Below are 15,539 nucleotides of genomic sequence, written 5' to 3' on the forward strand. Positions count from 1 at the left end.
TGAAGACAATTCAGAGGCAGGAGTGGAGTTACCAGGTGAAGGGACCCTGGAGATCCAGGGAAACTGGAGGAAAGGCGTTGGTGACTGGAGAAAAGGAGTTAATCAAGGTTATCTAGGACCCTGTGCAGCCGATAAAAAGCTCCAAATCTGGGTGGATTTGTACATGGGAAGGAAGAATTTGAAGGAGGGGAAAGGCTATTGGGTTATGTCAATTTCTAAAAGACATTTACAATAGGGATTAAGAGACTACAGAAAAAAGGTAGACCTTATTTTAATGTTGCTGTTGGAAAGTTGCTCTAGAGGATTGCCCCTGAGACAGGAAGAATTATCTACAGTGGGAGGGTCTCTTGTCAGAGCCAAGTACCTTATGCTACTTTCTACTCTGCTGTACCCTAACCTCACCCTTCACTGTCAAAATGAAAGGTTTCCCCAGGCCCACCAAGTCCCAGCCTGCTCTTCCGTATTTGCTCTGTGAGACAGTCTCAGTCTGCAGGAGAGAAGAAATAAGGCCTTGGGAGAACAGCTGTCCCCTTCACTGCGCTCCTCGCCACACGCTGGAGATGAAGACGTGGGGCACGCACAGCATCTTCATTTTATTTTCTGATGTGCCTGGCACAAATGCCAAAGACAGCTACAAGTAATTGCTCTCCAAGCTCCAGTGAACTAGAACATCTTCATTTAAGTCATGCATAGCCTGGAATTTTTTTTTAGAGGGAAGAAAGATGACTTTATGTGGTAGTTGCTAAGCAGCCAGGCTCTGAGAGAGCTCAAACATACATGCAGCTTTGCAGAATCTCAGCAGGAAGCTACCCAGCCCTCTTTAAGACATTCTCCTTACATAACCTTTGCAATCTTCTATCACATCCAAAAATGTGAGTTTTCTTGTTTATTTTTAACTACTCTCACACCCCATTAACTAGTGATGAGCCAGGAGTTGATTTGTGCTAACCAAATATCTTACCTCACTGAGACCCTGGAGACAACCTAATCCTCGGGCAGAACACCAGTGAAAGTAATGAAAGAAATGACCTTTCATAGCTTCTTATTGTTTACACATAGCGCATGGGCAGGGCAGGGCAGGGTGGAGATGAAACATACAGAGAAGAGCAAGGCAATAAATGAAAGCGATAAAAATCCATTACTGATACATTCTATGGTAATTTTGTTGGCATTTCCTGCTATAAAGATATATAGCAAAAGTGGGATCATGGATTTGAAACAATGGAAATTGGGGCAAGGATTGTATACTGTGACACTGGCATCCTACCTGGATTCCAGTTCAAGTTCCAGCTACTGCACTTTGAATCCAGCTCCCTGATAATGGCCAGAAAAAAGCAGAAGATGGTCCAATTTTTTGGGCCTCTGCTGCTTACGTGGGTGACCTGGAAGAAGCTCCTGGATCCTCTCCTGACTTCAACATGGCTCATCCCTGGTTATTGTGGTCATTTGAGGAGTGAACCAGCAGATGAATGCTCTCTCTCCCTCCTTCTCTCACTCTCTCTGTAACTCTGAATTTCAAATAAATACATCTTAAAAATAAAACTATACATTATGTACAAAATACTAGATACTAATCATTAATATTAATTCCATAGCCTTGGAAACTCATGACTGGAGCACAGGGAGATTACTGATGCCATAAACAGGAGTGTCAATTTGTAAAGTCAACAACAGGAGTCACAGTGCACTTACTCCTCATGTAGGATCTCTGTCCTTAATGCGCAGTACATTGTGAAGTAATGCTATAACGAGTACTCAAACAGTATATTTCACTTTGTGTTTCTATGTGGGTGCAAACTGTTGAAATCTTTTCTTAATGTATACTAAACTGATCTTCTGTATATAAAGAGAATTGAAAATTAATCTTGATGTGAATGGAAGGGGAGAGGGAGCGGGAAAGGGGAGGGTTGCGGGTGGGAGGGAAGCTATTGGGGTAGGAAAGCCACTGTAATCCATAAGCCGTACTTTGGAAATTTATATTCATTAAATAAAAGTTAAAAAAATAAAAAACTATACATTATGTACAAAATACTAGACACTAATCATTAATATTAAGTACTTTCTTTTAATCTCTTTTTAGGATTTATTTATTTTTATTTGAAAGAGTTACACAAGAAGAAAAGGAGAGGCAGAGAGAGAGAGAGAGAGAGAGAGAGGTCTTCCATTTGCTGGTTCACTCCCTAATTGGCCACAATGGCCAGAGCTGTGCCGATCAATCCGAAGCCAGGAGCCAGAAGACTCCTCCAGGTCTCCCACGTGGGTGCAGGGTTCCAAGGACTTGGGCCATCTTTCACTGCTTTCCCAGCCATAGCAGAGAGCTGGATCGGAAGTGGAGCAGCCGGGTCTCAAACTGGTGCCCATTTGGGATGCTGGCACTTCAGGCCAGGGTGTCAACCCGCTGTTCCACAGTATCGCCTCCCCCCACCCTTTTTAAGATTTATTTATTTTTATTTGAAAGTCAGAGTTACACAGAGAGAGAAGGAGAGGCAGAGAGAGAGAGAATATATTAAATAGTTTTAACAAGAAGATGAGCACAGTTCATTTTATGTTAATTTTTCAGTGGATACTACAGTAAGAGTGCTTTCACATTAATAAAGATTGTTAATGCTGGATTAATTTTTCATCACATATCAAAATATGTGTTATAAATCTCTTATCTATTTTATCTATTTTACTATCTCTAAGTATTTTTTTCCTTTTAGCTGGCTTAAAGTTTTTATACTCTTTAAATAATTTCTATTTTTTAGGTTTTTTTAGGAGAGATTCTAAAAGTACAATTATTTGATCAAAAAGTGAATTCTGCACAATTTCTTAATTATTGTCCAAGTCTTTTCAAAAATATTTGTAATAATTTACATATCCAAAGATTATGCTAATTCCTATGACACTGCATATTTACTTTTATTTATTTGAGTAGCTAGCAGAGAATCAGGGTTACAGATAATAGGTAGATAGATATCTCTCATCCACTGATTCACTCCCTAAATCTTGAATTGGCCTAGGCTGGGCCAGGTTGAAGCTAGGAGCCAGGAAATCAGTTCAAACCTCTCACATGGTGACAAGGACGAACTGCTTCAACCATCACCTGCTGCCTCTCAGAGAGTTAATAAACAGGAGGCTCAACCCAGGCACTTGGAAAGGGAATTCAGTTATCCCAAACAGCATTGAAATTACTGTGCACACACCCACCCCTAGTGTATTTCTGTTATTTAACTGTCAATTTTGTTGATATTTTCTTTCATAAAAAGTCATTTATTGTTAAATGCATGCTAGTTTAATTTTATATTAAATATTTACTCTTGTGAAAAGTAAGCTAACAACTTCTGCCCTTTTTTTCTACTAGGGAGGGTGATACTCAAAGGCATGAATACCTGGAGGCAAGGGTCATGGGGCCACCTTCAAGTCTGGCACAACCATCAGTCTCACAACCTTAGGGGTATGAAAGTGCTAAAGTTTAACAGGTCAAGAGGAAGGATTTCTTTTGTAGGGAGCTGACAAGGCACTTTACACTCCCCAGCTCATACCCCCCTTAAAGCAGGAGTAGGGAACCATTTGTCTGCCAAGGGCCATTTCAATATTTATAACATCATTCATGGCCCATACAAAATTATGAACTCAAAAGTAGCCTGCTATAGATTTATTGACTTTAGAGTCACACCTCTGGTTGCTTTGGCAGGGCCAGACTAAATGATTCACAGGCCTAATACAGCTCATGGGCCAGACATTCCCCACCCCTGCCTTAAAAAGAACAAGGACTTAAAGGGATTTCCCATTGTCTTCAGTTGAGTGAGAATGAGGGCTCCATGAACATCATTCAGAGTTTTTCCTGTGTCCCTTGGAATTTGGGGAGCACCAGTTATGAGATGTGAGTCTAGAAGTTGCCTGAGGAGTTGGAAGATTGAGATCCATCCTCTGCCTACCTACATTACCTCCCACTTGGACAGAACAGGCTATCTCACAGATCTGAAGGAGGCACCAGGAGGCATTCTGCCCCTGCACAGAATGACTGCTTGGACAGGTGCTGTGCAGCTGATAAAGGGGCAGACTTCCAGATGCCAAGAGGCTGAGGGAGGAATTAAAAGTAGTAAGCAGAGGAAAATCCCGGTGCATGTTAAGAATCTACCAGCCGAGGGCTCCAATGACAGTCCTTCCAAAAAATTCACAAGAGCTCCCAATGAGATAAAGGATTAGCACTAGAGATGAGGACTCAGTGACACACCCAGAGTGCACAATTTTTTCATCACCAGGCAGCAAGATCTACCTCTTATCTCACCTCCTTCCAGCCCTTAAAGGAGCCAGAGTACGCAGTAATCCTGAGAGCAGGACTCACGATTCCTCCGAGCCAAGAAACGCTATGGTATTCCTTGCTTCCATTACTGTAGCTTTCTGCTCTTAGTTGAGGGAAAAGAGAAGATACACCTTCAAGTGAGACTTAGAGTTTTCATTTTACAATACATGAGACATTATAATCAGTAAATGGGACTTTCCTTATCATTAAAGTAGACAAAATGCAGTTTAAAAAACCTAAATGTAACTGGAATCTTGTAAACCATCCCATATTTTTATCTAAAGAATGGGAAAGAGAACACACAAATTCAAGGTCAAGGGTTAACACTAATGTTTATTGCAGCTCAATTCACAATAGGTAAGACCTGGAATCAACCTAAATGCCCATCAACAGTAGACTGGATAAAGAAATTGTGGGATATGCACTCTATAGTATACTATACAGCAGTAAAAAAAAATGAAATTTGGTCATTTGCAACAAAATGGAGGAACCTGGAAAACATCATGCTGAGTGAATTAAGCCAGTCCCAAAGGGACAAATATCATATGTTCTCCCTGATCGGTGACAACTAACCGAGCACCAAAAAGGAAACTTGTTGAAGTGAAATGGACACTATGAGAAACAGTGACTTGATCAGCCGGGTGCTGACTGTCGCCGAGGAGTGAAACTGACACCTTGAGATGCAATGATTTTGAATAGCCCTTGCTTTGACTGCCGATGAACAATATTTTACTTGTTTGTTTTTTTTTTTCTTCATACTATTTGGTGAACTCTCTACTTAGTGTAGGGTTAATCTTATGAGTACAAAATTAACTGAAAATTGATCTCAGTAAAAAATAAGAATGGGAAAGGAAGAGGGAGGTGGAAGAGAGGTGGCAATATGGGTGGGAGGGAAGTTGTGTTGGGGGGGAATCACCCTGTTCCCAAATTTGTATTTATTAAATGCATGAAGTTGTATTCCTTAAACTAAATTTTAAAAATAAATTAGAGCAAAAAAAAAAAAAAAACAAAGAAAATAAAACCACTACATGAAGATATTTTGACACCCAAAATAACTGTTTCAGTGTTTAAACACTGCAGTTTATGCATAATTTAACTCTATGCTGTTAATTCAGCCTATACACTCATGTTTTCCTTAAATTCTAATTTAAGCATACAACATCAGCTCAAAACTTTTAAGGTACATAAAAAACTAATAATTTATTGACATGACTAATAAGCAGTAGAGTTATACAGGTGTCTGATTTTCAAAATAGAAGAAATGAGAGATTGAGAAAAATTATAACTAAAATACTTATAATAGCAGCTGACATTTTTTGTACTAGGAAATATTTAGGAAAGAAAAAGGTAAACATCAGAGCCATTGTATATTCACTGAGAATGACAAATGCAACATTAATCAACCTGATTTTCCTTTATTAATAAGGTTATTAAATGATGGGCATTCAGTAGGCAGAATGTATCTGAATTTTATGAATTCAGTTATTTGGTAGAGCCTCTCATGATGATGAAATGTGGATGTCTGAACAGAGGCTCTACGTTCCAGGGAAGAATTATCAGGAGGGTGGCTCTTAATCTTTCCTGTAAAACCTTGTAGTCAATTATTGGGATGAAGCTATGTCTCCTTGATTGTCTCCACTGCAAAATTCAAACTGTCACAATGCAGGGAAAGAGAAGAAATAAAGTGGCAAAACAAACACAAACATTCAAAATTAATAGCTTGGAACTCGTGTAGACATCTTAATTTTAAAAAGGCTTAAGAAAATGAGTGAAGTTTGATAAAAATAAATCACCAGTATTGGATGGGGCACCTGGATTGGCAGCTGTTCATTTCAAAAATACCAACGACAAACCTTTTCTACAAGTCTTAAACTAGGAGACTTTTGCTCAATATAGAGTGGCCTGGTGGGGGTGTCACAGGCTGGTTCCCCAGGAGGCAATGGAGAAGTCAGAGGTAGTGGATGTGATGTTGCCAGGAGCGCCCTTGGAGTCAACACCCATGAATGGCAGGCGAGGAAGTGGGAGGCAGCACAGGGAGAAGTCCAGCTCTGAAGCAGGCTCAGGGATTGCTCCCAACAAACTCACTCTCAGCAAGCCTGTTACTAGAATGGATCTTCAGAATGGTTCTGAGTTGGGCCCACATGTCCCAGGCTTCATCAGTCACAAGATTCCTGTTTCCCAGAGAGGGGTGGGGAATGACCTCAGAGGAGACAGCTGTCTGCACTGAGGCAGTCCCCAGAGGAGCTGTCAGCTGAGGACCTTCTGCAGGCGGCTCTGCCAGCAGCTGGGTCAACAAATCCTTCAGGGAAGGGGTTCCTGGGCTGCACATCACAGCATCCACCCCAGTGGGAAACCCAGTGCCGGCTCCAAATCCATAGAAATTCTGGAGAGAATGTATTATTTAAGATGTTTTTAATACATGGTTAAGCATAAAAAAGCAGGAAAGGATGCCAAAAGTGAAGCAGGAACTGACAAAGCACAAGAATTTGATATATACCCTAGGAGAATATGGTTTTAAATTGACTGACAAGGAAATCAAACTTCTAGACTCAATTACCATTCATCCACCAGAAATGAGGACTCCAAACTCATGCCACTGTAAGGTTCAAAGCATTATTATTGTTAACATTGGAAACACCTAAAATGAGATACTAGCACAAGAATCGATCTTGGGGCCGGTGCTATGGCACAGTGAGTTAAAGCCCTGGCCTGAAGCGCCAGCATCCCAGGTGGATGCTGGTTCTAGTCTCAGCTGCTCCTCTTCTGATCCAGCCCTCTGTTGTGGCCTGGGATAACAGTAGAAGATGGCCCAAATCCTTGGGCCCCTGCACCCATGAGGGAGACCTGGAGGGAGCTCCTAGCCCCTGGCTTTGGATCAACACAGCTCCGGCCGTTGCGGCCATCTGGGGAGTGAACCAACAGGTGGAAGATTTCTCTCTCTGTTTCTACCGCTCTCTGTAACTCTTTCAAATAAATAAAATAAATCTTTAAAAAAAAGAGAATTGATCTAAAAATGGCCATGTGTGTAGAACTTTGGCAGAGAAAAAAACCAAAAACACACTGCAGGATGTTCCCACCCCAGTGTCCCTGAGACACCCATGGCGAATACCACCAGCTGAAAAGGAACTCACACACACAAAGAGGAGAACTCAAATGAGAACTTTCAAATGACAGAATCCACAGAACATACGCCATTCTGAAAAAGATCTAAAAATAAGTGCTTAAAATATTCAGAGAACTAAGTAAGGGAATGAAATCCAAAAACCAAATAGGTTGTATAGTATCACAGATAGAAATTCTAGAAATTAAAAAGTATAGGCATTGAAATTTTAAAAATGTATTGAGAAACTGAAATACAGAGGTCACCAATGATGTGGCCCAGAAAGATTAATTAATGGAAAACACGTAAGTATTTTCTCTGTCTAGGGAATCATTTAAGATGCTTAAAAATCCTTCTCATTAAACACTGAATGCCTACTACGTGCCAAGTATTGTGATAGACTTTGGGAACAAAATAACAAAAGAGTAATATTCACTCAGTAGTTTTATGTCAGCCCCACCAAAACATAGTTCACACTTTTCTAATCCATGGAACCTACAAAATTAGGTGAATAAATTAAATGGCAAAAAGGAAGAGGAGCAACCTAACATTCTTGGACTATGTCAAGATAATGAGGAAAAAAGGTTTCCCACTATGCTTTTCACTTGTTCAAACTCAGGAAGAAAGGGTAGAAAATAGCATAGAACATGTCATTTAGTACAGAGTTAATGGGTGTTCCATCCAGGAAAGAAGAAAATGAATAGGTATAAAATCTTGCCCTGGGGCCAGCATTGCGGCCCAATGGGCTAAACCACTGATTATGATGCTAACACTCCCTATCAGAGTGCTGAGTCTTCTGCTTCTGAACCAGCTTCCTGATGATGTGCTTGAGAAGGCAGCAGAAGGCATCCCAAGCACTTGGGTCCCTGCCACCCATGTAGAAAACCAGGATGGAGTGTCTGGCACCTGACTTAGGCCTGGCCTGGACCTGGCTGCTGCAACTCTCTGGGGAGTAAGCCAGTGAATGGAAGATCTTTCTCTGTTTCTATTGTTTTGTCTTTCAAATAAAAAAATAAATACATAAACAAACAAGCAAACCTTTAAAGAAATCCCCAGTACTTTCCAATACAGTGTTAAGATTCAGTTCTAAGATTCTGTGTCAGAGATGAACTGTTCACCTCTTTCTTCCCCCAGCTACACAGACAATAGCTCTCAGTTTTTCCACTAGGTAGATGAGGTCTTTTGATTTAGTCCTGGTTAACAGGTTTGGAAAAGAAATTCTGTGTGCCACTTCTAAGCCTGGATCTTGTCATCCTCACCCATGTGTCTACACTCTTTCACCATCTGCTGATGGGTTTTACCACACAGTCCTCTTGGAAACCAGTGCTGAAGGAGGCAGAGCTGCAAGATGGAAGGAGTCCTGGTCTCTGAGCTGCTGTACAGAGTAGAGATTCCATCAAGCAGGTACAGTTATTTTGAACTTCCCCGAATAAGAAATACACATTTATCCTATTTGAGCAATTACAAATTCTGCTCTTATTTCTTAAAATACTAACATTACCTTAACTAATACACTTTGTTTAAAGAGTTTCCCATCAAAATTTATTTTATTTTTAATTTCTTAACTCTAACTATATTTTTATCTGCTACAGTATGATGTTCAATATGTATATTGATCAAATATGTATTGGTTTCTTCAGGGTGATCAACATATCCCCCATCTACAATACTTTATTGAGGACTTGGAGTACCTTTCTTCTATTTGTTCATAAAAATATAACAGCTTATTGTGATCTAGTCTCCTAGCTATGCCATACAACACTAGGAACTTATTCCTTCAGTTCACTACCAGTTCAAGCCTGATGGATCTAAATGGAATTCAATTTACCGCAATTTCATTGATCCTATGGAAGAACTCTTAGAGGGGAAAGTTTTGTCTCTACTTAGAATTCTTTTTGTCACAGAGGTTGGTACATCATCTTGTCACTGGCCTAATTTCTCCAAGGGAAAGACATTTCTTACTTCTTATTCTCCACTAGAAATTAATATAGGTGTTTGTCTACTTTCCAACCAAACTCAGTTACTTGAAGGTTCATTCACATTCATATTTATTTTCTCAAGAACTGTTATAGAGCTAGGTATACAGCAGAAAATCAGTGAACAATCAAACAATAGAGGGCAGTCACAAATGTTTTTTAAACTTTTATTTAATAAATATAAATTTCGAAAGTACAGCTTTTGGATTATAGCGGCTTTTCTCCCCATAACCTCCCTCCCACTCACAACCATCCCATCTCCCACTCCCTCCCATCCCATTCTTCATCAAGATTCATTTTCAATTATCTTTATATACAGAAGATCAACTTAGTATATACTAAGATTTCAACAGTTTACACCCACACAGATACACAAAGTATAAAGTACTGTTTGAGTAGTAGTTTTACTGTTAATTCACATAGTACAACACATTGACAGAGATCCTACAGAGGGAGCAAGTGTACAGTGACTCCTGTTGTTGATTTAACAACTGACACTCTTATTTATGACATCAGTAATCACCCAAGGCTCTTGTCATGAGCTGCCAAGGCTATGGAAGCCCCCTGAGTTCACAAACTCCGACCTCATTTAGACAAGGCCATAGTCCAAGTGGAAGTTCTCTCCTCCCTTCAGAGAAAGGTACCTCCTTCTTTGATGGCCCATTCTTTCCACTAGGATCTCACTCACAGAGATCTTTCATTTAGGTTTTTTGTTGTTGTTGTTGCCACAGTGTCTTGATTTTCCATGCCTGCAAAACTCTCATGGGCTTTTTAGCCAGATCCGAAGGCCTTAAGTGCTGATTCTGAGGCCAGAGTGCTGTTTAGGGAATCTGCCAATCTATGAGTCTGCTGTATATCCCACTTCCCATATTGGATCATTCTCTCCTTTTTAATTCTATCAGTTATCATTAGCAGACACTAGTCTTGTTTATGTGATCCCCTTGACACTTAATCCTATCATTATGATCAATTATGAACTGAAACTGACCACTTTGACTAGTAAGGTGGCATTGGTACCTGCCACCTTGATGAGATTGATTTGGAATCCCCTGGCACATTTCTAGCTCTACCATTAGGGGTAATTCTGAGTGATCATGGGCAGTTACAAATATTAAGTTATGCCTTTGAACTTTTTAGCTCTTAAGAAGAAAACCAAACATAAATATTTATCTAAAAGAATGTAGGTAGCTATGTATGCAAATTTATAAAGCATATTTCAGTGCTGGTTGTTTACATCTATATACACATTTGTTTACAAAGGAAAACAGGCTGATTTCAAATCAGTTATTTGTGTGTAAGAAACTAGCAGATTTCTTTTCCATTCTCCTTACAAGATCAAGGAAACCTGAACATGCAGCTATTTTTAAAATAAATGTGGGGTTCCCCTGAGCAAATGGTTTCTGACTAAATTAGTAAATGAGTAATGGTAACGACATTACTCTGGGAACAGCACATGTCAGAAAATCATAGTGCTCAGAAACAAAACACAAGCACCCAAGCCTTTCAGGAAATCTTAAGTCTTCTGCTACCAAGTAAACACATCCGTGCTGTTCAAGGCCAAATCTCTAATAGATCTATGATTTTTATGATCAGAAATAAACAGGCAATGCTCACGGTCAGTGCATTCCTACCTTTGTCTAGGATCTGCAGTGGAACCTGAAATAAGGGAATAAGAAGGTAAAATGTAATTCCTTCCTTGTCATTTTCAAAGGCAAAGAGAAAAAGCTTCTGCTTCTGAAATGGGAAGCATTTAATTACTGAGCACCTGAACAAGTGCCGTACAAATTTAAACCCACTGCTTAGACCCCTGCCTCCTCCCCCTGCACAGTTCACAGTGCATGGCAGTCACGCATCTGTACATCTGCCTTTTCCTTACATTAACGTTTGAGAGGAAGGGAATCATTATTGGCCATACATTTGATCCCAGGGAATTGGCACAATTAGAAGATCCAGCATTTATTAAATACTTCTTCTCTGGCAATCTCAGAATTCCCTAAAACCATCATATCAATAGTGATGAATTATCTCATGGTTCTGAGTAGACCTGGAAGGATGGGACACAAAAATTAACATTCACTGTCTTCTGAACAGAATGTAAGTTCCACGAACAAGAGCATGGTCTGTCTCAGCCAACACAGTATCTCCAGCATGTGTTCAGTAAGTATTTTGGAGTAAATGATTGTTCTCTTCTCTCCTGCAATCCTTAGAGAAAATTTCATTCAGTAGCATATCCTTGTCATGATGAACCCTTGACATCCTTACTTTCAATCCCCCTTTGTATGCTCACAGCTTGACAGATGGCTTCCCACAACATTCTTTTTTTCTATGGGTGCTATAACGGACTGCTGAAAATTGAGCAGCTCACAAGAACACTTGCTTATTACTGCTCAGCTCTGTAGGTCAAAAATGCAGGTAGGTTCAGAGCTCTGCTCTGAGAATCTCACAAGCCTGAATCAATATTACCTGGAGACTTTTGGCAATAATCCGCTTCTGAGTTCATTCACGTTGTTGGAAAAATTCAGTTTCATGTGGGTGTAGGACTGAGATCCTTGTGTCCTTGCTGGCTGTTGAATAGGGGTCACACAGCTTCTAAAATCACCCACATTCTCTTCATCGTCAAAGCCAGCAGTGGTGGGCTGAGTCCTTCTCACTCTTCCCAGTTCTTTGATCTCCCTTTCCGTCTTGCTCTTCTGCTTTTAAAGGTCTATGTGACTATACCAGGCATATCTGTACAACCCAAGATTGTCTATTTTAGGGTGGGCTGACTAGCAAACTTTAGTTCCAGCTGCAAAATCCCTTCACAACAATAGGAGATTAGTGTTTGAATAACCAAGGAATGAGAATTTGGAGGGATGTCTTGAAAATATTGCCTACCATACTCAGGTATGAGCATATCAATAAAGAATGACAGCCAGTATTTGTGTAATTTCATTTCAGAAGAGATACCATTGCTTCTGTGTGTTATTTTTGATAGAAGCAAGTCAATAAGTCAAGCTCATACTCAAGGGGAGGGCAATATACAAAACCTTGAAGCCCAGAAGGCAAGAGACAGTTGGGGACCATCTTCAAGTCTGACTATCGCAGAAAGGAAAAGTAATTATATGTTATTGTCTGGTTCAACTGTCAGAAGCATTTATGTAATCACTGTAATATAAATATTGAACAATAATCTAAGCAAAATTATTATAACATTAAACCAAGAATAAAAGGTGAGGGCATAAAAAGGTATTTGATAGGAAAAGAGGGAAGAAAATAAGCTAAGCCTTCCTAAACATTTACAGGCAATTAAAATACTTAAAATGGTGACTCAAGACCCAAGGAGGTGGGGCTGGCATTGTAGGATAGTGGGTAAAACCACAACCTGTGATGCCAGCATCCCATATGGGCACTGGTCCTTGTCTCTGGTGCTCCACTTCCCATCCAGCTCCCTGATAATGGTCTGAGAAAAGCAGAAGAATGTAGTTCAAGTGCTTGGGCCCCTGTCACCCATGTGGGAGACCCAGATGAAGTTCCTGGCTCCTGGCTTTGGTCTGGCTTCACCCTTACTGTTATGGCCACTCAGAGAGGGAACCAGCAAATGGAAGACCAATCTCACATCTCTCTTTTACTCTTGCTCTTTCTCTAACCCCAACTTTCAAATAAATAAATAAATCTTTTTTTAAAAGACATGAAGTCAAAATGTCAAATAATCATATAGGAAAGGTAAAATTGTTTTCTGGAATCATGAAATATCAGTATGCAATAGGGGGTGATAACCTTATCAAATTCTGTGACTCCTGTGTGTGTGTGTGTGTGTGTGTGGAAACAAAAGAGCAAGCTAAGGTTTTCCCTCAGAAAATTGTGAGATGATTTGCTTTCAGTAAAAACAACATAATACATCTCTAGCTGAGACAGAAAAAAATTTGGCCCAAGAAATACAAAATAAGATGGATATAATGGAGAAAGACTATAACCAATTAAGTGCAATAGCAGCTAACTGTCCAGTGGCACATCTACACCAGCCTGGCCCATGCCCACCCTTAGGACCTGTGACAAGAAGCCAGCAAGCCCAGCCCAGAATCTACCCCTTTTTGCTGTCATCTTTGTTTTCTAACTTGGCTTAGTCAGTTTTTCAGGCTTGGCTTTATTTATAGATATCAGCCCAGATTAATGTTATTTTACAGCTTTGGGTTATTTGAGAGACACTGAAATCTGTCCCCAGGCCAAACTCATGCTTACCATAGGCCCTCTGCCCTTTCTGCCCTTCCACAGCACTGCACTGTGGCGGGAAGGGCCTCTGGCTACCTCGCTTGTGTCATTTGTGTCGCATTCCCAGGGTTCCTTCTTATAGGCATTCTCTAACCATGCAAACTAAACGTGCTCTTCCACAGTCCCATCACAGTTTATCTCACATCTTGTTTCATTCATGGCACTTGTCATAATACAAAATTATGTTATTCATTTGCTTTTCCTTTTTTTGTTCTATGCACTTCAGTATCTCCAAGGCCTATATTACCAGTGCCTGACAAGTGTCAGGTATCCAATATAAATAAATAAATGTAAAGTGAAAAATGAAAGGGATAGTTTATTAGTTCATTTTTACTGCAATAATGCTACATAAATAATCACTGGAAAACCTGTGGCCTTTAAACAGCAAGCATTTTTTCTTATCCCTGGATCTACAGATCAACTTGTTTCATTAGTCTCAGATGAGCTCAACTAAGCTTGGTTCCAGCCTGTGGGTTGTGTCTAATGTCATACCATGTATTTTCTCATGCTCCTTGGGCTACCTGTGGCAAATCCTCACAGCAGACCCCTGGAAAACAAAAAGGCAAGCAGGAGCACATCACGCTTCTGAGGCCTTGCTTGGGACTGTACACTGTGACTTGCATGCACTTTTCACTGGTCAAAGCAACTCACATCATGCAGCCCAGCATCAATGAGGTGGAAAGCATACTCTGGCCACTGACTTTCGTTATTATGACACCAATTTAAAAACACATCTACACATAGAAAGCTCTGTATCATTGCAGCTAACTAAATACCAAATGTGTCACAGAACATTAAAACCATAAAGAATCTGACCTAATCCAACAACTTGATTTTGCAGAAAACAGACACAGAGAAATGAGAATGAAAGAACATGACTGGGCTGGCACCATGGCTCACTAGGCTAATCCTCCGCCTTGCGGTGCCGGCAACGGGTTCTAGTCCCTGTCGGGGCGCCGAATTCTGTCCCAGTTGCCCCTCTTCCAGGCCAGCTCTCTGCTGTGGCCCGGGAGTGCAGTGGAGGATGGCCCAAGTGCTTGGGCCCTGCACCCCATGGGAGACCAGGATAAGTACCTGGCTCCTGCCATCGGATCAGCGCCGGTGCGCTGGCCACAGCGCACTGGCCGCGGTGGCCATTGGAGGGTGAACCAACGGCAAAGGAAGACCTTTCTCTCTGTCTCTCTCTCTCTCACTGTCCACTCTGCCTGTCAAAAAAAAGAAAAAGAAAGAAAGAAAGAACATGACTGAATTATCTGGAGAAGGCATGGACATGTAATCCTCTTAAAGGGGAGTGAAGAATTAGAATCAATGGATGGATGGATGGATGGATGGATGGATGGATAGGAAGGTCTAAGCAAAAAGAAACAGGAGAGAGAAAGACTTTGGCAACATTGAACAAAGGCAAGGTCCTGGGAAGAGCAAGGGGGATAAGATAAAATGCACAGGAGGGGCCGGCACCATGGCTCACTAGGCTAATCCTCCACCTGCGGCACCGGCACACCGGGTTCTAATCCGGGTCAGGGCGCCAGATTCTGTCCTGGTTGCCCCTCTTCCAGGCCAGCTCTCTGCTGTGGCCCAGGAGTGCAGTGGAGGGTGGCCCAAGTGCTTGGGCCCTGCACCCACATGGGAGACCAGGAAAAGCACCTGGCTCCTGGCTTCGGATCAGCGCGGTGCACCTGCCGCAGCACGCTAGCCGCAGCGGCCACTGGAGGGTGAACCAACAGCAAAGGAAGACCTTTCTCTCTGTCTCTCTGTCTCTCACTGTCTACTCTGCCTGTCAAAAAAAAAAAAATGCACAGGAGTAAGTCTTTGAAAAGGAAGAATCCTGCCTGAAGGGAGGAAAGTATGAACCAGTGTCTAGACTCACTTCTAGGCTATAAGGAAACAAAATAGGAGTTTGAAGTTTAAATCTATAAAAGAGTTGAAT

The sequence above is a fragment of the Oryctolagus cuniculus genome, chromosome 1 (assembly GCF_964237555.1).
Source record: "Oryctolagus cuniculus chromosome 1, mOryCun1.1, whole genome shotgun sequence".
Lineage (NCBI taxonomy): Eukaryota > Metazoa > Chordata > Mammalia > Lagomorpha > Leporidae > Oryctolagus > Oryctolagus cuniculus.